Source organism: Astatotilapia calliptera, chromosome 3 (genome assembly GCF_964374335.1).
Source record: "Astatotilapia calliptera chromosome 3, fAstCal68.1, whole genome shotgun sequence".
NCBI classification, from domain to species: domain Eukaryota; kingdom Metazoa; phylum Chordata; class Actinopteri; order Cichliformes; family Cichlidae; genus Astatotilapia; species Astatotilapia calliptera.
The window spans coordinates 19,674,452-19,700,897 of record NC_137424.1 but is presented as its reverse complement, the minus strand read 5'-3'; the positions used below and the strand labels follow the sequence as shown (position 1 = coordinate 19,700,897).

The following is a 26,446-nucleotide window of genomic DNA, read 5'->3' as shown; positions in this document are numbered from 1 at the left end:
AGGAAAGGTCGCTTACGGAGAAAATACCGGAAGACAACAGATGACCACAACAAGAAGCATGGCCAACAGGGAAACAAACGCTGACACTGCGGTGCAAGTCTCGGACGACAGTACACCTAAAGCTGGGCAAACACTGTGCGATTTTTTCAGTCACGTTATTCAGCTCCTGCTCAAACTGCACGATTGGCTCGCAGTTGGTAGGTCACGATGCAGGTCTCACACTATACCGCCCGATGCTCTGATGCGACCTGAGTGCTCACACTGTGCCTCCATAAAATGAAGGTTATAACAGAAAATCTGTCGCGCTCTCTCTCTCTCCGTCTTACACTCACACAGACACACACACCACCACCATCAACTTTGCTAAATTGCTAATGAAAAACATTGATCAGGCAGCTGTGATTGAGCAGCAGTGTAAATCCAACTATTTTCACGGTTGTTGTGGTCGTGATAATTTTGTGATGCCACATCGAAACGGCTCGGATGAGCTTTCCAAAGTTCTACAAGTTGTGCCTCCATCGCTTGTGTCCAGATCACACGCTGCACAGCCGTGCTGCTCCGTCTTTTTCACCGACGTTTACGTGTTTGCGCGCGAGCAGTGTGAGCGGCTGTGGTGACACCCTCACGAGCGATTGATGATCGGGAGCTGGTCGTGAGGTGTTAATCGCTTCTCGTTACCCCACGTATACTACACGACGCACGATGAAGGCCAAAATCGGTCCGACCACTAAAAATGGGCCAAAAATCGCACAGTGTGAGCCCAGCATTAGAGCAGCAATGTTTGTTCCCCTCAGAGAAAGGGAAGAATGGGAAAAGGAAAACACCTGGCTGGAAAACGTTAATATGGGCATGTGCAGTGAATATCAGCGCTATGTGGCCAGAAGTGTGATAATATAATTTATTTTGTGTAATAAACAACTGCAAGGATAGATGATTACAACAAATAGATGACTAATACATAAAAGTAATACATAGATGAATAATGATGATGAGTTATGATGCGTAATCATGGGAACAAGCGGGTTTACAAACAGGAGCAGCTGATTAGCATTAGAAAAGCTGAAATAATACCTCAGCTGAAGCCAATTGTACTAAATGCACTAAATGTGCACTGTTACAAGAATATTTTTCTTTCTATTGTTTTCTATTATTTTAAGTTAAGCAGGACAGAGTTCTTTTAAAGAAAGATTTACTTATTTTCTCAAAAGTTAAGCATGACAGGCTTCTGTTTAAGAAAGAGACCTGTTTTACTGTGTTAATGTTGTCATTTTGAGCTAAAAATAAATGGCTAAATGATCATTTGTTTCACATGTGTTTATATCACAAAGAATACACATCTACTTAAATCAAATTCAAGTCAAAGGGTTAAAAAAAATAATTTCACACACAAAAAAAGAGCTAGAAAATTCACCACACTGGGAAGGGTGAAGACAACTGGGTCGCCCGGCCCTGGCCACGAGGTGTCCCTTATTTATTTTTCAGGGAGTTGGCAACCCTAGATTAGCATGTCATAGCTATCTACCAAACTGCTAACTGGGGGATTTCAGGCCATCTATGGATCATTTTTGCTAACTGTTTATTCAGCTTAGAACATCCAACCTCCACAGAAAGGCCAACAAGCTTCAACCTACAACCTTCTTGCTTTAAGGCACTAGTGCGAACCACTTTTCCCCATTTCAGCCCAAATCCTGCATCTTCCTGTTTCTGACTCCAGGCCAGCTCCACTAACACTTTCTCATCAGACACTGCCACCTAGTGGAGGAAGTCTTAGTTCCATTTGAAGCTTCAGATTACAGTTAGTTCCTTTACAAAGAGGTGGAGGTGGTGGGGCCACAGCACCATCATCACTGAGTGCCATAGGACACTTAACCTTTGTTTCCATATGCTGGGAACTTCCTGTTGTTCCAAGGAGGACTGGAAAATGTGTGAAAATCTCCCAGTCAGTTCCTCACAGCACACTTCAATCATTTCCCTCCCACAGCATCAGGACCAGGGCTTTTTCTCTCTTTGGTCCCACTAAGAGATTTCCACACAAACACTTCATCAGTGGGACTCTCAGAGCTACCAGCCCTTTGCTACAATCACAAAGCTCTTCATTGAAATCAATGATATCAAAGCTGGAATCAAATGAGTCCAAGTCTTCTGCTGATTCAGCATCACATTCATCTTTGCTCCTTGTCCTGCATCCCCACCATGGACTTCATTCCTTTCCAAGCCAGCCTTGAGTGTCCTTTATTCAGCTCATCCTCTGCTTTACTTTTACACCTGATTTTAGCTGCTTTATCTCTCTTTCAACAAGTTTCTGTGCCTCAATCTTTTTCTTCTCTCCCTCATAACAAGACAGCTTCTTCTGCCTGAGAACATGTTGGAGTGATTTACTAATCCAGGGCTGCTTATTGGGGAAAATGCTTCCTGTTTTCAAAGTAATCCCCATTTTTCCCAGAAAGAAATGTAAGTAGAAATCGATGATCTAAGTGAGAACATGAGCCTTTAACAATAGCAGCAAAATATCTCTCCAATCTCAATACTCCCTCTCTCGACCTCTGGAACACCAGAGGTCACAATACATTGTGTTGGGTCACTCCTCGGCCCACTCAGCTGCTTCCATGTCCATCCATGGCATCATGGACATCGGGGTCACCACTCCCGCTCTGACCCTCTCTAGCCGTCCTCTGGCTCAGCAAATCAGACAACCTCATGTCATCTAAGTGGTCCAGTAATAAACACCAGCTCCCCCTCGAGAACACTCCATGCGTAAGATTAGGTTTTTTCTGCGTCCCTCTCTTGTGGTCCATCATGCCTCGGGCCTCCAGCATCCTCACCCCCCTGTGGTTGCCGAGATCTTCTGTAAAGCAAACAAAACACCTTTTCCTGCACCTCCCTAACTTATCATCTTTGGGACTCTTTAATCAAAAGCCTGATCCTAATTATCTTCTTGACTTATTGACTTGTATTTATATATATTCTTCAACGTTACTCATCATTTTAAAACTCTTATAACGCTGCTTTCACGTCCCTGCATGCGTTTCCTGTCGCTTGCCTTATCTAATCATCAACATCCTGTACACAGAAGTCTCGCTGCTGCAAGGCCTCCACTCTGACCTAGAATCTCCTTTCACAAGAAAATCATTATAAGCGCCTATTCTACTAAAAGATCCAAAAAAAACAACCACTTTAATCAATTAAGTTTAAACATATAAGCAATTACTCCTGCATACATTTTATCACAGCTAAACGCTGCCTTGAAACAACTCCTGTGTGTTAACACTAACTTCATTTTAAAACTCACATTTCCTATGTTATAGCCTGTTTTTGGTACAGCCTTTTTATTTCATCTTGCTCCTTTGATGTAACAATACCTTCTCATTCTAGTTTATCAGACTTAACCAAAATATATGCTTTCCTTCCTTTGGTCCTTCTCTAAAGCAAGAAACTCCTATTCAGTTCCTCTTTTCTGTCACTTGTTACAGGGCCAGCTCAAGTTCAGTTAAACGCTGAATTAATTTGAGGCCTTTTGCCTGGAATCAATACTGTCATGTGTGTTTATGGACTCTATATGTCTGTAAGCGTGTGCAATCCTTCAATAACTCATATCATCCTCACAGTAGATTGGCTAATCATAGCGCTAGCCAAAGGCTCGTGACCCACAAGAGACGAATTGAGCCACAACTCCCTTAAAGGCACAAAATGCAATATGTATAAAAAGTCATTTCTACGTATAAGCTCTCCCCTTTATCCTAAAAATAAATCTATGTAATATCTGTATGTGTGTCTTCTATTCATTAATGTAATTGTCAGTTATTTTCTCTCTTTATTTTACCTTCTTTTTGTTTACCTCTTTGTTTGTGACGTGGACATCCCTAAACCATCCTGAGTTCCGGCTTCAATTTCAACCCAATTGTACCCTCTATTCTCGCAGTCGAACTCGTCTGGGCTTCACCTTCCCACTGGCCCCTGTGCCCTTCTCTTAGTGTCCTTTGTTGTCTTGTGATCCCCAGCAAACACAGTCTGTTTCTTCTCTGTTTCTTCTCCGTTGCTCTTTTCAGTATTTTCCTTTTAGATTAAATCCCAGCCTGGCAAAATATCCCATTCAGTGTCTTTAAACAGTTATGTCACACTGTTCTTACCAGCCTGCAGTTCACCGTGCATTTTCCATCACGTGCTTTTCTTCCATGCTGCTGCTGGTATCGTCAGTGTAGTTTCAGTTGCACTGTCTTTTGCCTGCTGTTAATTCTTGAAGTCCACGATGTTCTGTCGGTCTTCATCAGGAGATTAACTGTCCTATGAGCTTCTTCTCAGGATCGGGACAAGTGGGAGGTCAAGCTGTAAAATTTTAAGCCAAAATCTGGCCTGTTTTCCTCCCAATTCTGTTAATCAATGGTTTTGTACTCAAGATTCTAGGTTGAAAGAAGTCCACCTGTATTGACACACTAAAGCATACAATTAATATCCTTTTCATTTCTTTTCTTAAAACCTCCATTTGCTTCATCTGCCTGGAGTTTAACTCGTATGTTTCTCTCTCTGTGTGCTCACTTGTCACAGTCAGTTCCTTTTATGGGCATGCAAAGTTCCTGTCACACACACCATTTCCTGTCAACCTTGCAGCTGCTCAGAACCATATTTTCTGTTTCTATCTCTCCTGTTTTGTTTTTTTTACAGGCTAATAAAACTCTTGTTTTACTAAGTCTTGATCTAAAACAATTCACCCTTATTTCACGCACACACTTCTAAATATACTAAATTCTTTGCGTTTGTCAGATCGTCTCACACACACACCGCCTTTTCTCTCACACTTCCACTTCTGCACTCACTCTACTATCAACTTTCATAGTGTTATTATTATTTATTATTTTGTACAAATCACACCCAATCACTCAAAACCTGCTACTCACAGCATTCACACACTTAAACTGTGACAAGAGTTGAGGAATATACTCACAACACGCTTTCCTAAGAGTATTTCAGACATGCCTTTCATAATCAGAAAGAGCAAGTCAAAGAAAACAATTGAAACCTCTATTAATTCTCACAGCACACACATAGAATAGAAAAAATAAAACACACCAGCATTTATTGCTGATGAGAGGTTACTCCTAAAAGTAATATGTTAGTCTTAAATATATACAGTGCACTCACTATATTTATATATCAAAACTCAGTCAATTACTATACATCCACTACGGCAACTCAAAACTTTATTTATAGCCCTCTAATGAACATAAATGGCGTCTTAAACACACACTCAACAATGTTTGCAGCAGTATTTGTAAAACCAACTGTGGTTTAAACAGTTCACTGCTGACTAATTTGCATTTTCACACTCACACACACACAGTCTAAAAATAGCTCCAGCACTGCCTCAGACTCCTTTCACACAGAGATCTCTTATTTTATATTACAAAGACGTCTTATATTTACAACCACTGTCACATCTGTCAGCTTTAGCGCCTAAACAATTTCGACAAATTTAAGTTAACGGTCCAACCGATAAAGTCCAACTTTTTTGTGATCAATTAACCAGTATCTGTCCAACAGTTTCTGGCCTCATCTCTAAAATCCCTAACTCAATTTAAAAGCGTCAACCAACCCAAACTTTGCCTGAAGCTCTATTTTTGGCATTTCACAGCCAAGGCTTACCCCGAAGTTTTAAGTTAAAGTTACACGCCCGAAGTCCAACTTCTGCTGGCCAAAAAAGCGCAGACTACCGTTCCAAACGGTAAGGAGACTCTAACTCCTAGTTATTCTGGAGTGCCCCAAGCTCCACAGTGACCAACTGACTATCCCTCTTCGAGGACAATGCCTAAGCGTCCTTGGCATTGGCAAGCGTTACCTCTGAGCACTGCGCTTCCTATCAGTCCAACTGACGTTCTTGAATAATTTATAATACTTTGGAACAACAGTAAAACAGCCAAAAAAGTGTAAGACTGAAGCAGGTCCAACCTTATAACCAATACGGGCTCCACCCCAAACAATAACCAAATTCCCTAATATACTAAAATCACTCAGCAGTCCAACTGCTTTCCACGGTCCAACCGTATTAAATCCTTTAGCGGTCCAACCGCATTCAATCATTTTTAGCAGTCCAACTGCATTAAATCCTCAGTACTGTCATGAGATTCTCATCAAAATCAAAGCAGACATTCCCCAGTAATTTCAGTGAGTAGACTTTAATTTGTAATGTCCAATTTGGCACACTTTGGAAATAATTCAACAGGTAGTGCCTTACCTTTGGATAAGCGGCTTAGAACAACAATGAGAAAAAGAGAGCTGATTATTAGCTCATCAAAACACAAAACAAAATCACAATGAATTATCGGTTAATTTCATTTAAAATAATTCATTAAGTATTTATGTACAATTCAAATTAGTTAATTACATATTTTGTTGGTTTGTTTTCTATTTTAATTATTTTACTGACACATTTAATGAATTATTTAATGATGTATTTATTTAATTCACGTTGCTACTCCTGGCCCTGCATCGCTGTTCATAAATACATTTTATTTGTCAGCTTCACCCATCAAAGTCAGGGGGCGGGGTTAATGCTGATCAAGTCAACACCATTGCTTTGGTCTGGTGGGCGTTCTTTTAGTGGGCTTTTCTCAATACTAAGTAGGCCTACACACCAGGGTTTGGACATGTGTGGACCCAAACTATACTTTTACCCTTTTTTGTGTGTCACCAAATACACTTTAATATTTTCTAGACAAGAATGTAGTGGCATAATCTTTAACCTCTTTTGGCTCCAAACAGAAGTGACAGACTTGAGCAGGGTTCATTTAAAGGCTGACAGAAGTGGAGTGGTGACGGGGAGATGTTTGACAGGACAGTGTTTCAGCCTCCACAGGTTCATGTTGTGCTCCATCAGTCAGTGAAGATGAAGTCAGTGCTGATGAGGCTGTAGAGTGTGTGAGGGATGTGAATGAGGATGATGAAGATCTGATGATAGCAGATAAAAACAGGCTGCAGAGACTTTGAGCCATACAGGGCACACAGTGTGTGTACAGAACAGCTGAAATCATTATGGAGGCCTCACTGGAATATGGAAGCATCACAGTACAGCTTCAGTGAAGCATTAAAGTCTCTGATATGAGATGAGAAATGAAGCAGCCAGAGCTTTTTCATGAGTGGAAATCCACTGTGACTGTGAGCTGCTGCTACAGCCTCCAGATTAGCCAGCAGCTCATCCTGCTCAACATGGACCTGTGGTCAGAGTGTGTGCTGGATAATCCAGCCCAGGATGAGGCCAAACTGACATGGGATGAAATGTCTGTCACATAATTGAGCTTAGTGTAGTTTCATTTCTGCACAATTTAAAAACAACCAAAACTTTGTTCTGTCTTTTCTATGTTATACTGTAGACTTTCTTTGATATTGTGTCCAAAAGGAGCAGCTTTTACTTTGAAGGGGAGGCGTCTCTGTTTCCTCTTCAGGTTGGATGATGGAAGCAAATTAGTAGCTGTGTCCCAAAACGTCGGCTGCATCCTCCAGAGGCTGCATTTGAAGGCCGATTACATCACAGCCAGGCGATGAAGGCTGTCCGTATTTGTCGACTCCTTCAAATGTGCCCGACAAATGCGTCCTTCATTTCCCTGAATTTGAAGGATTCGTCGAGTGTGTCCTTCGTGGCCCACCATATCCCAGAATTCATAGCGCGGCCCAGCCAAATTTCAGCTGCCAACAATGGCGGCAGCTACTAAGTTTTCAAATTACTCTTATTAATCTTTCTGGGTCACAAAATAAACTTTTAACATATTTTCAGGCGAGAAAGTAGCTGTGTAAACTTCAAATATCTGCTTGGTTTATCAAGACATCGCATATTTGCAAAAGTGTGCCGACGTTTTCGGAGACGTCTGTTACCCACCCGCTCGCTAGCAAGCCCCGGCTTCCCCGGGTTCAATGGTCACTCCAGCCGGCGAGAGCAGCGGACTCCCGGCTTCATCGTTTTCAGACCCCGCTCTTTCACTACTCAGGTGAAACACGATATATAAGTCACTCGGATAACTTAAAAATGTAATTGTTTGCCTTTTTTCTGTGTTTTATTTGTTCCGAAGTAAATCGGTTTGGCTGAGATCAAAGTTCCTCCGGGATTTTCACACAGCTGAATAAACGTTAAACAGGAAACTGATTAAACAGAAGTGTGAGACGGTTGAGAATTTACGCCAGTGTCCTGTTATATTTTAGATAGCAAGGAGCAGACGGCCGAGTTTATTAAACTCCACCAACACAGCGGTGACGCAAATCTGAAGTCTAGACCGTCCCATTTCACAGCCTCGCACTTCCAGCCTTTTCGGTCTTTGAAGGACCCGGCCCACGTAGACCGCGAATACCGGGTCCTCCAAAGGATGCAGCCGACGTTTTGGGACAAAGCTAGTGTGTGATGTTCTTTCAGTGTTGCACTTTGTAGACGCTCCCTGAGCACTGGTCTCACAGCCAGCTGCACATAGAGACCAGTGTTGTTAGTCCAGGTCAGAAGATGACTTGTTGGAATGAAAATGAGCTTGTAGTTTGTCTGCTTTAATAATGTGACTGGAAAAAGGTGTTGGACTTCAAATATGTCCATTTCTTTCACACTTCACCTTTAAAAGTGAAGCCTTGTGGTTCCTGGAAGGAAAAACACGACTTTTTCAAGTCTTTGTCCTGTTTTTATGAGAAATGTACGACTTTAATGTGAAACATTCAGAGTTTTTTCTCTTGTTGTGTTTGTTTGAAGCTGCTTCCTGTTGGCTTCAGCTGTTTGGAGTTTCCATTTTCTAAACTTCTACATTCTGAACCTTCTTCAGCTCTGAACAGATGATGAAACACTGAATGATTTCAAGCTCACACTTTGTCTAATAAACTTACATCTTTCATTCTTTATACAGATTGAGGCTCTGTGGTTTGTCAAAGATCAACTGTGATTATCTGGCAGCAGCACTGAAGTCCAACCCCTCCCATCTGAGACAGCTGGACCTGAGCTCCAACAACAAGCTGCAGGATTCAGGAGTGAAGCATCTGTGTGGTTTCCTGGAGAGTCCAGGATGTGGACTTGATACTCTGAGGTCAGTCAGCATGTTTTAGTTGTGCTGAGATGAATATGATGTGAAAGTTGTGCTGACACTAAACTGCAGACATCAGGCTGATATTATACTGATCCACACTGAGGATCTTCATGGTAAAGTCTGTTTTCTTCTTCTCTGGTTTAGTCCATTGACTGCAGCAGAACAATGTTCACATTTCAAACAGTGAGACTCAACGTATGGCCCGCGGCCCACACGCGGCCTGCCCACCTTTCCTGATTCAGAGAGAGGGGACCCTGATTAACTGTGTAGTGTTCTTCCTCACAGTTCTAAGTATCAGACACAACAATGAATAATCCACAGCTGACTGTCTTTAGCAGGTCAAAGGTCACGGCACACAGCAGACAGTGGGAAATATTATAACTCTGATCATTTATCAGCACATATCCATATGTATAAAAACAAAGCTGACACAGTGAGACTTGATCAGAGGTGTGATCATCACAGCAGAGGCCTTTGTGTCAAAGTCACTGAGGATCAAACAGAAACACATGAAGCAGATTTTCCTGTTCTGGCTTTTTATAGCAGATAACCTTCAAAATATTCTGCAGTCCATCAAAAACTGAAGCAAACCATGAATCAACATGTGAACATGAGCTGATGCTGCTGAAGTGAAGCAAAGTTACAGAGGTTTGATTACAGACACAGCTGAGAGTTTGTAATCTGTCATCATTTTAAAAGGTTTACATTTCTTCAGTATATCCACATTTGCAGCTGGTACCTCAACCTCCACTTGTCCAACACAACTGCTGTCCACTGCCTCCATGACATTGTGATTTTGCTGTTGGTCTTCTGTCAGATCTTCATCAATCACTTCTGCACGGGGCACACCTTCAGACTCTGCAGCTGCATAACGAAAGCCTGTAAGATAAAATTAGACATAAGGTAAATGTACACCAATATTCCAATGACAGGTGTGTGATTCATCTGGAAGTTATGTGCGGATTAGTGTACAGTGATAGCAATTTAGTATGTTTTTAGAGGGGGGGGGGGTTGTTTACCTCCGATGGGTGCTCTTTTTCGCTTCCGTTGCGTACGCCTTGAGTGCCGGTCCGAGTCTGATACAGGTATGTCGTCATGCCCCATGTGCAGTGTTGGTGCCCAGTCTGGATTTGTTACATCCATTTCATATGCTGGTTTGCCTGCAATAATGCCAAATCATAAGCTACTCAGTCGACATGATGTGGTTCTGCAGCATCACACATTAGCATGTTTTATCTCATTATCTATGACCTCAGCACGTTGAAAATAACACTAAAAGCCTTTCAAGAGTGATATGAATTAATTTAGAACTCACCGGAAAGAAAATGCCGTGAGCAAACCAACAAAAAGCTGGGGATTGCAGAGAACTCGATATCCGCTCGTCTCACCGCTGCAATCCAAGCCTGACGTCTTTGTTTAGTAATATCGGATACATGGGATCCCTCACGTTGCCTCCAGGACGGAAAACGATGAAAAGAGAGCCCGTTATCCAGCTTCTTGCCTTCACGATCGTGTGATCTAACGTTGCAACCGACAACACAACACGTACGATCCATAGCTGAAATGGTATCCTTTGGCTGGCCTACTGTCATGGCGGAAGGGGGCGTGGCCCATCTCCCGTGACATCACGCTCCAAAGCCCTATAGGTGGGAAAATGTACCATGTCGACCAATCAAAAATGATATGGAAACATGACATTTGGTTGTTTAGCAAAAGGGGGAAGTTTTAGGAGTGACCGGCAAGAGAGAGCGAGTGAGCGAAAGAGAGAGAGTTTTGATACGTGAGAGATTTGTGACGTTTACCGTGTTTGGTCTCAAGTTAGTTTGTTGTCTTGTGTATTTAGTGTGTAGCTGTTGTTTTGTTTTGTGTGTCAGTTCTACTAGTGATCGTCACAGTTGCTGCCTTAAAGCCAACAAAGGCAGATTGCAGTGTAAACGCTGAGTGACACACCTGCTGTCAGACCTGCAGGTTTATCCCTGTGCTGTTCTCATATGTGTTAGAGTGACACAAACTATTGTTTGACACCTGATTGTTCTGTAAATAGTTTGAAATGATTATATGAAAAACGTCTGAGCCTTGGCTGCATTTTTTGGTAAATAGTACCATTTAACTTTGTTGTTTGCAAAACGTGTGCGTATTTTTAAAAATGTACAATCTCTATTTGCATTTCAAGTTATGAAGATGATTCGTTAAACGTGTGTGGTTTTTACAGTCAAAATATCACTTTCTACTTGTATTTTAAATTTTGTCTGAATTTAGATAAATTGTGCTGATACAGTTGGTCAAAATGAGAAAATAACAGATTGGCAAGATAAACTGTTTTTAAAGGTAAAATATAGAGGCCACATCAAAAGTAGTCAAGAAGGGTTAAAGGCTAAAAGCAAAGTTGTCACTGTTGGGTCTGTGTTTCCACAAGCCCCGCTAATTCTAGAGACTTATTCATCATGAAGAAAACAAGACAGTCGATCGATCAATTATTTGCGAAAGGGAGGCCTCGTCTGTGTCCACCACGAAAATGACCACAGATCTGACCTCCTCCTGCTACCTTTTATTGGGAGACAGTTCACACAAAACACGTCAGAACAAAGCCACGCCCCCTTTGTTCTAAGACAAAGCATTTTATGTATATGTGTGAACTTCTGTAAGAGTGTGTGTGTGTGTGTGTGTGTGTGTGTGTGTGTGTGTGTGTGTGTGTGTGTGTGTGTGTGTCAGACCTCCTGCTGACCAAAGGGTCGTAAACCCAGGAAGTTTACATCAAAAGAAACAGATCTTCCAGATAGGATGTATCTACAATAAAACCTCCCCCAGCACAGAGTGGTTGGAGAGGTGGCCAGGATCAAAGGAATGGCTTTGATCCTACTGCTTGAACTAAGACTGTACAAATTTAAGAAACACAATGGCAACATTCAACAATTAGACTTAACAGTCACCAAGTACTGTTTATATTTGTGTGTATTGCTGCAGCTTTTTTGAGTATTAATTTGGTGCCTTTGTGTGAAATAATGGTATTGTGAGTGATCCATATAGTCACAAAGAATAGCCACTTGTTTCTGTGCTACCAAAGTTCCCCGGCTTTCATTCAAAATGTGTTTATCGTCAGCACCTGCACATTAAACTACTTAAACATTATAAATGTCTTCAAGCTCACACTGAGGCCTGTGGGGTACTATCAGCCACTGAGACAGTACACACATTTATATGTGTTTGTATATGAATATTTCATACTTTAAGACTGCCTGTTTATTTAAGGGAGATGAACAAAATACATTGGAATTGTACAAAATAATATCATGGATGATAAATTAAATAGATTTTAAGTAGATGCTTGTGCATTCTTAAAGTCTTATATGTTGAACTGAACTATGTGATCTGTTCAAAGCCTTAATCTTAATTTGAAGTGAAATGTGCATTTTGAGTTTATACACTATGTATTTAAGGCGACCGTTTACTTTTGCAGTATTTTTGTGTGGTGTACTTTTCTATGTCTTAACAAAAGGGGAACAAAGGTGTTTAAGTTCACCTAGGATGATGTGTTTTAATTTTCACATGGTCTTGCTTGAATTTGACCCTGACAAAGGCGTATGAACTCTGTCAGCTGTTTGGAGTTTCCATTTTCTAAACTTCTACATTCTGAACCTTCTTCAGCTCTGAACAGATGATGAAACACTGAATGATTTCAAGCTCACACTTTGTCTAATAAACTTACATCTTTCATTCTTTATACAGATTGTGGGGCTGTGGTTTGTCAGAGATCAGCTGTGATTATCTGGCAGCAGCACTGAAGTCCAACCCCTCCCATCTGAGACAGCTGCACCTGAGCTACAACAACAACCTGCAGGATTCAGGAGTGAAGCATCTGTGTGGTTTCCTGGAGAGTCCAGGATGTGGACTTGAAACTCTGAGGTCAGTCAGCATGTTTTAGTTGTGCTGAGATGAATATGATGTGAAAGTTGTGCTGACACTAAACTGCAGACATCAGGCTGATATTATACTGATCCACACTGAGGATCTTCATGGTAAAGTCTGTTTTCTTCTTCTCTGGTTTAGTCCATTGACTGCAGCAGAACAATGTTCACATTTCAAACCTTCAAAGAAGAAGAAAAATCCTCCACTGGATAATTCACTGTGAAACTCTCCAACTCTTCATTCCACCTTAAAGTCTGTCTGACACTGAAATCCAAAGCAAAATGTGCGTTTGCTTTACAGACAGCAGTCCAACACAAACATACACACATCATCCAAAACACAGTCCAACATCCAAATCTCCTCCACTGCCAGCATGAATGATGGGAAAGAGAAGGAGGAACACTCTGACATTCAGGGTTAGAATGAGTTTCATGAAGCAGACTGTGAAGATCAAAGCTGCATTAGAAAGCTTACATGAATGAATGAGTGGACAGAAGTGGACAGAGATCATCTGAAGCACTTCAAAGGCTTTAAATCAGCACATTTCTCTTTATTCTTTATCAACTCTGTTAGTTTCTCTCAGTTTTCTGTGGAATGAAGCTAACAGCAGGCTAATAAGATGCTGACCAATAGGTTTCTATTAAAGGTTGTAATTTGTATATGAAAAAGTGCTTTGGCTCAGCAGGGATCAGCTTACAGGTAGAATACAGCTGCTGGATGGGATTAGCATGTCATAGCTATCTACCAAACTGCTAACTGGGGGATTTCAGGCCATCTATGGATCATTTTTGCTAACTGTTTATTCAGCTTAGGCTCACAGGGCTGCAGCCTGTGCCCTAGCTGTCATAGGGCAAGAGGCGTGGTCCACCTGCACAGGTGAGCAGTCCATCACAGGGCCAACAGAGAGAGACAGAGAAGCACTCTCTCACATCCACACCTACAGCCAATTTAGAAGCACCAATGAACCTAAGCAGCATTTCATTGGACTGTGGGAGAACATCCAACCTCCACAGAAAGGCCAACAAGCTTCAACCTACAACCTTCTTGCTTTAAGGCACTAGTGCGAACCACTTTTCCCCATTTCAGCCCAAATCCTGCATCTTCCTGTTTCTGACTCCAGGCCAGCTCCACTAACACTTTCTCATCAGACACTGCCACCTAGTGGAGGAAGTCTTAGTTCCATTTGAAGCTTCAGATTACAGTTAGTTCCTTTACAAAGAGGTGGAGGTGGTGGGGCCACAGCACCATCATCACTGAGTGCCATAGGACACTTAACCTTTGTTTCCATATGCTGGGAACTTCCTGTTGTTCCAAGGAGGACTGGAAAATGTGTGAAAATCTCCCAGTCAGTTCCTCACAGCACACTTCAATCATTTCCCTCCCACAGCATCAGGACCAGGGCTTTTTCTCTCTTTGGTCCCACTAAGAGATTTCCACACAAACACCTCATCAGTGGGACTCTCAGAGCTACCAGCCCTTTGCTACAATCACAAAGCTCTTCATTGAAATCAATGATATCAAAGCTGGAATCAAATGAGTCCAAGTCTTCTGCTGATTCAGCATCACATTCATCTTTGCTCCTTGTTCTGCATCCCCACCATGGACTTCATTCCTTTCCAAGCCAGCCTTGAGTGTCCTTTATTCAGCTCATCCTCTGCTTTACTTTTACACCTGATTTTAGCTGCTTTATCTCTCTTTCAACGAGTTTCTGTGCCTCAATCTTTTTCATCTCTCCCTCATAACAAGACAGCTTCTTCTGCCTGAGAACATGTTGGAGTGATTTACTAATCCAGGGCTGCTTATTGGGGAAAATACTTCCTGTTTCCAAAGTAATCCCCATTTTTCCCAGAAAGAAATGTAAGTAGAAATCGATGATCTAAGTGAGAACATGAGCCTTTAAAAAGTCCCAGTGGGTGCAGTCAAAGCAGTCCCTCAGTCCCAGTATAGAGTCTTTGGTCCAGACTGGAACAACTGTGTGCCCAGTTTGAGCTCTCTTCAGTGCTGTGACCTGACAGACCCAGAGGGGCCATCACATCACATTTAGAAGCTCCCCTAATGGAGCCACAACACATGTCCAACACTTAGTCTGTCTTGTTGGACCAACTGGAAGAAATGATTCAAGAACTTAGTCACAGAACAGAGATTCAAATCTCCAAAATCCAACTGGCTGCATCAGGACATATAGTCTGAAACTCTGCACAGTTTCCTGTTTGAAGCTGCTTCCTGTTGGCTTCAGCTGTTTGGAGTTTCCATTTTCTAAACTTCTACATTCTGAACCTTCTTCAGCTCTGAACAGATGATGAAACACTGAATGATTTCAAGCTCACACTTTGTCTAATAAACTTACATCTTTCATTCTTTATACAGATTGAGTTACTGTGGTTTGTCAGAGATCAGCTGTGATTATCTGGCAGCAGCACTGAAGTCCAACCCCTCCCATCTGAGACAGCTGGACCTGTGGGGAAACAACCTGAAGGATCCAGATGTAAAGCAGCTGTCTGATCTTCAGCAGAGTCCAGACTACAGACTGAAGACTCTGGAGTAAGTAGAGTGATGGAGTGAGTGGGTGGTGCTGTCAGCAGTATTGTACTAAACACAGTCAGTATGAAACAAAGATCCAGTGTTTCCTGTAAAGCTGCAGCTTCTCAGTGAAGCTGTGAGAGGAGAATGGTGACAGGCTTCAGGATTGGACACAAACACTTCCTGTTTCTCACCTTTATGGTCACCATGGTAACGGCTGACACGCTCAGATCAAACACTGTCAACAGCCAATCAGCTCTCTGAACAAAGCAGCACGCAGACCAATGACTGCATTCGTTTCCAAGTTTAAAGCAGTGAAGAACACAGTCTGTAGGTGAGGAAGAATTTAGTGAGAGCAGATGTTTGGATGAAATTCCTCCAGTTAACAGCTGGAACCGTCCATCTGGATTGTTGGGCTTGTTGTTGGGGTTCCTACAGAGCTCAGAGTGGACACACCAAGGTTCTTCTAATGAATGAAAGTCCAAACTCAAACTAGGAGGGAAAAACATTTTCATCAACTTCAATAAAAATCCAAAGATTAGAAAAAGTGAAGCAACAATGAGTCCTAGTACAGTCCCAGCACTGAAGTCCCTGCTGCTCTTTATACTGGATGTGCTGCATCACTGACTGACAGCTGATGAAGAGTCTCTGGAAACACTCGTTTATCTCCTCTGCTCTTCCTTCTTCTCTCTGCAGGTGGAGCTGATGATGGTAAACAGGACGGTGTGTGTGCTGAGAGAGGAGGAGCTGTGTCCTGATGATCCAGAGAGGTTGAAGCAGCAGCAGCTTGTGTGTAGAGACGCTCTGACTGGGCCATGTTACTGGGAGGTGGAGAGGAGAGCTTCATCCAGCAGTGACTGACAGAGGAATGAGAAGAAGTGCAGATGACTGTCAGTGCTGCAGAGTGAACTGCTCTGAGAACAGCTCCACTGTCAGACACAATGTAGAGTCCAGCATCATCCCTGTGTGTCCCTCTGGATCTGACAGAGGATCATCAGTGTATCTGGACTGCTCTGCTGCTGCTCTGTCCTTCTACAGTCTCTGCACAGTCTCTGTCTGACTCTGGCTTCAGACCCTCCTGGATCAAACTCACCTGGAAAGACTTTCAAACATCACTCAATAGATTTGAATACAGAATATATTTGATATATACTGTAGATGTACTGTAGAGTTGCAGTTTGTCACTTGTAAATACAGTCTGTGAGCAGCTGTGAGCTGAAAGATCTTTCTAGAAACACGAAATGTTTTCACTCTTCTGTTGCTTTTTCATATATTTCCACAACATTAATATTGATCCCACCTGTCTCACCTGTTTCATGCTTTTATACATAATAACAGGACACGTGTGATCTGAGCGCTGCTGTGGTTGCTGTGCTGTACGTCTTCATTTAGATAACAGAGACATCTAGTGGTTCAGAGGGAGAACTGCAGGAGGTGGAGCTGTGTTTTAGCATGGAAAACTTTTTATCTTTTAGGCGCAGATACAAATATGACAAGTATCAGTGTGAGATACAAAAGGTCACATCAGTCAGCAGAGGGAACAGTGATCACACAGCAATGTAAGAATAGAAACATAACAGTGAATCTGGACATGTATACAGATGGAAGCAAACAAACAGGATGTAACACTACATTAAAGCCACAAATGGGAAGAAAACAAAGCCAAAGGAAAATATATTTGATCTCAGGAATCCAAATCAGATGCTTTAGAGCAGGGGTCGGCAACCCTGGGCACGCGTGTCACAGCTGCCACGTGAAGGGTTAACTGATGGCACGACCATAGCTGGACTGGCCATCGGGCATACTGATGGTGATTTTTCGTTTTTAATGGGCTGATGATGTTTTTTTATTTTTTTGTAACGGTATAAACAATGAAAGATGGCGGATTGTCCGGATGCTGGTCGATGTGTAAAAATAAGTCAGTTGTTTGGTGGTGGCTATGGCAGAGCTTCCACAGAGGCAGCAGGTGGATGAGGGAAAGGGGAGGCAGGAGGAGCAGAGACCCGAGGCGGCTGCCGGTCCGAGTGTCAGGTGAACTGAACTTCAGGTAAGAAGTTATGACCTGCAGTCTGTCTGGGTCAGATATAAACCAAGTTTAGGTGGAGTTTATTTTCCTTGTGCTGACTTTTTACAGTCAGTTATAATAACTCCCACTCAGAGGAGACCAGAGATCACATTAACATGTGTGTCTCTGTATTAAGAAACATGACATATTGGCCCAGTTTATTTTTCTTATCATTGTTGTGAGGAGACCATAAATACCATTTGTATTTTCTGTTGTACAGTTCATTTGCTGTTATGGATAAAAAGTCTTTTTTTGTTTCAAAATAGCTGATAAATATTCGTTGATAGCTGCAAACATCTGTGCACAAATATAATCCTATGAAGTGGTTCTATATAGTGTGTAATTTATTGCTAATGCAATCATATGGCACATTGACTTCTGAGGAAATGTTAGATGCACTCATCATCAGAAAGGTGTCCGACCTAAACCAGGAGGTTTAGAGCATCATAGAGTTTTTGTGGTTTGTTTTCTTTAAGTCATTTCACAGATTTTCTCTATAATTTCAATTCCTTGAATAAAACAACAAACTTAGGGGATGATTTTGTAATCCGACTTTATGTATGAAAGATTTGACTAAACGTAAAACAATCTTCCAACTCAGTCGTCATTCTTATCTTGTGAAATCAAACCAAACGTTCTGTTGTCTCTAAATCAGGGATTGATGAAATCTTTGGTTGCATCCATTTATGAACATGTTCTCATTCATATTAAATCGTAGTCTAAGTCCTTCTTTAGAGGGATAAATGTCATTCATTATCTTCAAATGTGTTTCTGTTGTTTTGGGGGGAAGTTTGAAGTCCATTGTTCAAAGTCTGTTAATGAAACTTTATGAAGTTTATGTAGGATGTTTTTCCTATTTTGTATTTGTTTGAATTATGATGTATTTCTGACTCTTGCTGCCATGATGCCAGGTCTCTCTTGAAAACCACATTTTTAATCTCAATTAAATTTTCACCTGGAGAAATAAAGATGATAATAATAATTTTGTCTTCAGGGAATCATTTCTCTGTAAAACAGCTTCTTCTGAAACTCTTGTTACATTTCTTGTTTATTGTTTGCTGATTTTAGAAAAATGTCATCGTCTCTGTGTGAACTTAAACTCTACATGTGGTGTCAGCTATAAACGAGCTCTAGAGTCTAATAACGATGCTTTTATTATTGTCTGGTATCCAACCTAACCCTGGGCCTCTGGCTGAATGTGAAACACCAGCAGATGTTAAAAACTGTCTGGGTTACACGTGCATCACGTCGTGTGCTTCCTGACATGGATATGATTGGAATCTGGGCTGTTCAAGCGGTGCTGGTATCGTTGTTGTTTCTGAGACTTTCCAAATCTTTACTGGATAAAAACGTAGCAACTGATGGATTTAACATTTAGCTCTCAGACTGTCCCAGAAAAGGCGGAGGTCTGGAAGTTTATGTGAAGCTCTGTCTTGCTGCTCAAGTCTTGTTCTCTCCATCTGCACCTCAGCCATTTGAAATCTTGGCCTTAACTATTGATCTGTTTGGAAATCAGACTGTTGTTGGCTGCTATCAGCCTCCACCTGCTTCCCCCAGCACATCACCGTCTCTGGTTCAACTTTTATCTGAGCTGCATTTTAATGACGTCTTTCAGATGGATGATTTTCATTGGGACTGGCTTTCTTCTGTGTCTGATGATTTTAAGGCACGCTGCTTGTTTTTAAAACTGACTCAAATTATTTAAAGCCTCACACGCCTTGATCCTAAACACCCAGATAAATCTGCTCTTATTGACCTTTTTTAACTAACATGCTGCGTAAGTTTTCCACATCTGCAGTTTTTGCCAACGACCTGAGTGATCACTGCGTAGTTGGTGCTGTGAGAAACACTAAAATCTCACGCTCCGAGCCCGCATCAGTTTGAACTGGGGTCGTATTAAACAGGCTGACAATGTCAGTTTGGGAACATTTACAGGAGAGTTGTGTCTACTTTGTGGACAGACACGCCCCTTTTTGCCAGGTCAGGGTGAAAGGTCGGGACAGGCCTGGTTTGGTTCAGTACCGGCCGATCTCCTACATGAGAGAAACCAGGCCTGGGCAGGAAGTCTGGCTCTGATGCTGATTGGCTACGTTTTCATTAGCTGTGTAATCGGATTACTGCCTCCATCATCAAGATGTAACTATTTTTTACTTTAACGACTGACAGTCCAAACGACCGTAGGAGGTTTTGGCAAACTATAAAGTGTCTCTGCCAGCTGTGACTCCTCAGAGCTTCCTCCTCACTTAAATATCGACTCCACTCCTGTGTCAGACAAAACTGAAATGTTGCTTTAACAAACACTTTGTTGCTTCTTGCTCTTTGTTCAGCACAGTATCTGATGGTAAACCTCTTGCACACAACTCTGCTCGTAGTTCCTGCTTACTGATACCTTTTCCTTCACACCTGTCACAGTAGAAGAGGCTTGTAAGGCTTTGAATAGCCCCAACACCAGAAACTCGTCCTCACAATCGTTCTCCTTCCTTCTTGCACTTGGCTGCAAATATCATAGCTGAGCCAGTGTCTTATATTTTTAATCTTTCTCTACAACAGAAGAACACCACTATACTCTGTGTTCTCTGGTTAACTGGTCCTCATTGATCTTACACAGGATGGTCCATTAGTATCATTTTATCTATCAATCTGTTTCTGGGTTACTGCCTCCTATTCATCAGAGTACATGTTAGGCAAACAGTTTAGTCACAGCCTGCAGTCTCAGGACATCATTACATCCACTGTTCCATCAGTTCATGCAGAGCTTGGGAAGAAGGCGTTCTCCTTTTCTGCTCCGTCTTCATGGAAAACATAACCGAAGGATTTAAGGCTCTCCGTTGATTTCACTTGCAGACTTCAAAAGACGTACACATGTTTTTGTGAAACCATCTCTGGGAACTTGTTCTCGTTTTTAATGTGACTGAGTACATTACACAAACTTTTCTCTTATTGTTGTAATTTTAATATGTGTGTCTGGAACAGGTCTCTCTTGTAAATGAGACATTGAGTCTCAATGAGCCGACCTGTATAAATAAAGCTTCAATTACAAAGTCCTTTGTATAAAAGTTCCTTCAGCTGCCAGTGGGACGTGCTGTGGCACTATCGGTTGCAGAGCCTTTATATTGTTAGTTAGAAACTACAAATATAATGGCTCACTGTATTTCAGAATCAGAGAAACTTTATTAATCCAGGAGGGAAACTGAGTTGTCATAGCAGCAAATATACAAGAAACAACAAGCACTCATATAAAGTGAGTGTAGAAACAGAGTTATGATAAATAAATATTCAGATAAATAATATCAATATATAATATAAATAATCTATAATCAAGTTTTGAGTTCCCTCCCCAGACACCTTAACGCCCACTCACATCCTGGGCCATCTGACCTCAGGAAATCACATGATAGGGTGGGGCCAGGTTTCACAATGAGCTCACCCGAAACCCTGGCTGATTAGGACCCCCACCCGCTTTCACACCTTGGCTCATGTGATTACGTAGAGGATCATCAGGGGGTCCTTTGTCCCTCTTTGGGGGGAAACTCCCACTGGGTTTAAATCTGGGACTCCCCACCAACTGACCCTTAGAACTGAAGAAGCTTCTCAGATGAGAGGTGAAACGTCTTCAAGCAACTCAAAGAAGTCCAGACGCTTTTCTTTGCAAGCTCCTTAGTCTACAATGACCTGGATGACTGAGAACCGTCACAGACAACTCAGTCCCATATTTTAGGTTATTCTGAATAAATCGTTCATGCCCTCTCTTTGGAAAGAAGCTGTTGTGGTTCCTGGTCCTAAATCTAGTCGTCCAAAAGTTCTAAACGACTTCAGGCCTGCTGCCCTCACCTCAGTCTTTGAAAAAATCATCAGAAATGTGATTATGGAAGACACTGAACTTCAGCTTGATTCAATGCAGATTGCACATAAGCCCAATAGAGGAGTGGAGGACGTGCTTTTGATTCTACTTCACCTGATTGTCAAACATGTAGAGAGTAAAGGACTTCAGTTCATCGATTTCTCTGCTTCTTTCAATAACACAGCCCCAGATTTGAATCAAAAGACTTTTAGAACAGTTTGAAATCCGGACAAACCTGATCAAGTGCAGTCATATAAATATCTTGATGACAAATGCTATTATTTTTCTGTAAAGCAAATTGACCTAAAAGTAAAGTAACCTTGATATGTCAGGATGTAGATGTCCCACCCAACAACGTCACCCAGCCCTGAAACATCGGTACTGTTCAAGGCAGCATTGCTGTCCACACGTCCATCAGAGTGTTTCTTTGGACTTCATGGTGTTGCTGCTCCCAGTATTCTCTGAGACAACCTCTGAGGCCGTCACAGAGCAGCTGTATTTGTACTGACATTACATTACACACAGGTGCACTCTATTTAGTCATTAGCACTCATCAGGCAATGTCTATGGGCAACTGACTGCACTCAGACCAAAGGGGGCTGAATAATAATGCACATAACAATTCTCTTCACTCTGCTGACAAGAGATTCAACCCCCACTATGAGCACCTTCTAAAGAGCACCATTGAAAGTATCCTCACCAACTGCATCACTGTGTGGTATGACTCCTGCACTGGGTCCTGCAGGAAAAATATGACAACGGGTAGTGAGAGCAGTGGAGAGGATTGCAGGGTCCGCTCTTGCCTCCCTCCCCAGGAGATCTACTGTGCCTGCCTCATTCGAAAGGTCCTCTTCATTACAGGTGACTCCACTCATCTCTTCAACAGCGTCTTCAGTTTGCTGCCATCAGGAAGGATACTGAAGAGACCTTTTGACCTTTACATTTTCGTTAATATCTTTAAAACAGAAGCAGCAGAAACGAGAATTTTAGCAGCACAAACCAGCACAAGCGTAGCACAGTTGATTGACACCAGTTTTGTTTGATTTAATTAATGTGGGGGGGCTGGTTGACCTCTGGGGACCTCTAGAAATTTTCTTGAATATCTTTAAAATGATAGCAGCACAAACAAACATTTTTACAGCACAAACGTAGCATAAACGTTTGATACCACTTTTGTTGGATTTGAAGAAGGTGGGGGGTCGCGGGAAAAACCAGCAAAAGAACTCGAGCAGCCGGGCTATGTAAAAGGTGTAGGGGGGCATGTTTGCGGTCACGTCCAGCGGGTGTGTGGGCTGTTTGAGTCATCTGTTACCAGGCAAACTCCAATGCAGCAGGCTGCTGAACACACACAGGCCTCCTGCATCCTCCTCTTCAGCTCTGCTTGCCCGATATCGTGACCTAAGCAGGGTCGGGCCTGGTCAGTACTTGGATGGGAGACCGCCTGGGAAAACCAGGTGCTGTAAGCTTTTGCACTTCCACACACAAACTGCAGAGGGCACTTCTGCTCCTGCTTGTGCTTAGAGGCATGAGAAGTTAACATTTATGGGTGATAAAATCCTTTTTCTATATTTTTAACATGAGAATATCAGTTTTCCATCTTGTGTTCCAGAGTAATCGGACAAAAGACAAACGTAGAACAAGGAAAAAAGAGGCCAAGTGTCTCACCTATAAAACAAAATGACTGTTTTCTGAATAGTCTCACACAGATAAACATTTGCAGGGAATACCTTTTCCTTCAAAACAAACGTCACAGACTGTGTTTTTCTTTACTGATTGTATTTGAGTAGAAACTCAGATTAAAATGGCATCAGTGCTCATAAAATGATTTAACTGTAAAAGTAGGTGTAGTGGATCACTTTGCATAGATCTAGATAAAAGTGCTGTAAGCAAAGACTACAGTGGTCATTGAGCAGCTGTTCCTATAATGTGAATCTGGGATAAAGGCACAGATTATTTGTTTGCCTTTGTTTCCTGGTTCTTTCTTTCTTATCCAAATGGAAAAAGAGAGCATAAAAGTACTGTTTACAAGCAGCTTATCTATCTCATTGTGCCCACTATCATAAAATCTTGGTTGACTGAGCACTGAGCCATCTACCACTCGAAATTGAACCTGTGTGGGACAACAACAAAGTCCAGTATACTAAGTTTCAGTAATGTGCAGTTTTTTCTGTGGAAGATGTAAATCTAAATAGATGTCCTATTGTATGCATAATATACCACTGAACTTTATAAAACAACTTCTAAAAGCAAATTTCGATTTATTTTAGATTTTCTCAAATCCAAACAGTGCTAAAAGCATGCACACAGTCAAATATTTTTCATACGAGGTGCTGAAGGTTCTGCAATGTTCTGTCAGTGCGCCCCAGGGCAGCTGTGGCTACAATGTAGCTGCCATCACCAGTGTGTGAATGTGTGAATGATGTATCTGTGGCTTTTTGTCACACTTGGAAACCACGGTGTTGTGCAGCTATTTGCCTTGTTGCAGGGTTTTTAAAAAACTGCAGTTTTGATTTTAGTGAAAGACACCGTCTCATGACTCATTGAGTGCCGCGACTGACGAGCCAATCCGTGGCCTGCAGTCTGATGATGTCACATTTCCTGACTGCTTGGAACCCCGACTAAGTCGTCCTGTAGCCCACATCATAATGTTTCCATCTCTCTGCTTGACTGCGGGGATGCTACTTTTTGCATCACACTCCTATTTCAAAAGGTCAGTTAAAGCCACATAATTGGAATTTGGTTTCATCTCCCCACAGCACTTTCTCCAAAGTCTTCCCTGAATCATTTAGATGTTCACTGGCACTTGAGATGGGCCTATACATGTTTCTCCTTGAACAGGTAGCTACCCTATGTTAGCCTAGCTTTCTATCACTGATGCTCTGTGTGTATTGTTATGGTTCAAAATATGGGGATGGAGACAAGAGAAAAAAACCACAATAACAACACTGGTCCGGCCGGGTTAAGTCAAACGATGATTTTAATGATCACACGCGTGGGAGATGGACAATTTTATCCCACAACTTAGACATTCACATTACTCACACCCTCATTGCACATACATATAGGATCTTGGGGGTGGGCACGATACACGGAGTCCAAGTTACCATCAGGGTGTACACCTCACCCCTGGCATCGTTGCCCACCTCTCAATTTTAAATACACGTAGACATTGAGGGCTAGCAGGAGGGACTATGCGCTTACCTGCTGCTCTCTGGCAGGTAGCTCCATGCCCTCCTGGGTTTTAATTACACCTTAGAACACACATGCATCAACACTACAATGAGCGGGTGGAGGGAGGTTTGGAGTCTTCTCTCACCCCCATCCTCTGCGGCCTGCTGGAGCGGGGGGGCTAGGAGGAGTTGGCCGTCCGGCTGCGGTCTGGGGTGTGGGGCCTCCCTGCTGCTGCGGAGTCGGGGCGGTCTGCCTCTCCCCACCGCAGGGAAAAGGGTAACACTACCTGGGTCTGGATGCAGTTCCCCCCTCCAGGGGCAAGGGTACCTAGACCCAGTTCGTAGAGTACGCTTGGGGAGTGTGATCGTGTATACAGCGTCTCTTTATGTCTGTCTCCACGTCGGTTGAGTGTGGAGTGAGTGCATATGAGAGCATGAGGGTGGGAATGGATGTTTGTGTCTGTGTGTGCCTGTATGTCTGTGTCTATATGTCAGGTTGGGTATCAGACGCCACCTCTCTGGGGACATCTCAGGCCCTCCAAGGTTTGGAGGCCTATCTCCCCCCACCACCACTTCCCCTGCCGGTGGCGGACTCCCTCAGGTGTCGGTGCGTTGGTGGTTCTTTGTGTCTGGGGGTGGGCGTCCGGGTACACACCGGCTCACTCCTTGGCGGCCGCTTGTCGGGGCCTGGAGCCTGGGGCACTTCGGAGGTGGGGTGCCCCCGGCCTCTCGGCCTGGGGCTTGGTCACTCAGGCACAGCTGGCTGCTGGCGGAGCTCACGGGCGCGTCACTGCAACTCCCCTTGGCTTCTGCTCTGCGGCTGCTGAATGAGCCCTCATCTGGGACTCTCCTCAGCTCTTACTGGGACAGTGGCGCGGCTGCCCCTCTGTGGGTCTTCCTTGGTGTCTTGTGTTCTGGGGGCCTCTGGATGTCTCGAGTTTTGATCTCCTTCATACCTGCTTCATGCCCTGGAGGACGGGGCTGTGCCCCCCCCCCCCCACACACACACACTCCCTAGCAGATCGTTACATGGAGAAACCTTTGGAATACAAGCATGCTGATCCACGCAGGTATGCACACAGGTGTACACATGGGTATTCACAGACGCGGACTACAGCTTTCTTGGCTGCTGCCTCAAAGCACATTGTGCGCTGTCTATCTTGCGTGCTGCACAATATCGTTTATTATTTAGTATCTACTGATATCTACTGCTAGCTAGTTTATTGTGATGGTGCTTTTTTTTTCTTATTATGTTGCTCTTTGTTGTTTGCTTTCTCTTCTGTTTTTTTTTTCTCCATACAGGTGACCCAGGAGTTTTGGTTTTTTTTTCTCTCTTCCCCCCCTTCTCACCGTCTCTTCTCCCCTTTGGTTTTCTTTCTCTCCCTCTCTTTCTTTCATTCTTTCTCCCTGTCCTATCCCACAGTCATGTCTGTCCCGTTTGTAGCAACTGAAAATAAAATAAATTCATAATTATAATAAAGGTCAATCAAATGGACCAATATGGCAAGGCCATGATGACCCACTTGGTAAAATAAATCCTCTTGGCATCTTTCTTGGCCTTAAGACAACAATTCTGATGGCTAAAGATCCAAACGGGACACAAAAGAAAAAAGAATCTTTTATTCTGGATAAAACAGGGAGCCAATAAATGTTCTGTTTCTAGTCCCTGTCAGGACTCTCGCTGCAGCATGTTGCTCAGAGCAGTCTGGAATTGATTTTTGACTAAATAATTAAAACTAATAATAATATATTACTATATTATATTACTAACAAATCCAGGACACCCCTGTTGATCCAGCAGCTCTTAATGAAGTTTGAAATAAGAATCGTGGTGAGTTCATTAGAAACATTTCACTTTTCTTTTTTAAATCAGTCATTACTGGAATCATCTGAAGTGCAAAAA

At 42.6% G+C, this 26,446-nt stretch overlaps 1 protein-coding gene and 1 long non-coding RNA gene across 2 annotated transcripts in view; both read left to right on the top strand.

Moving 5' to 3' along the window:
• The window catches only part of LOC113035143 (NACHT, LRR and PYD domains-containing protein 12-like), a 140,408-nt gene that overhangs the window by 64,269 nt on the left and 49,693 nt on the right, over nucleotides 1-26,446 (top strand). The window lies entirely within an intron of this gene.
• Nucleotides 12,955-18,514, top strand: LOC145425297 (uncharacterized). The gene is made up of 2 exons (XR_013905960.1): nucleotides 12,955-15,488; nucleotides 16,164-18,514. It is a non-coding gene; the product is annotated as an uncharacterized LOC145425297 (long non-coding RNA).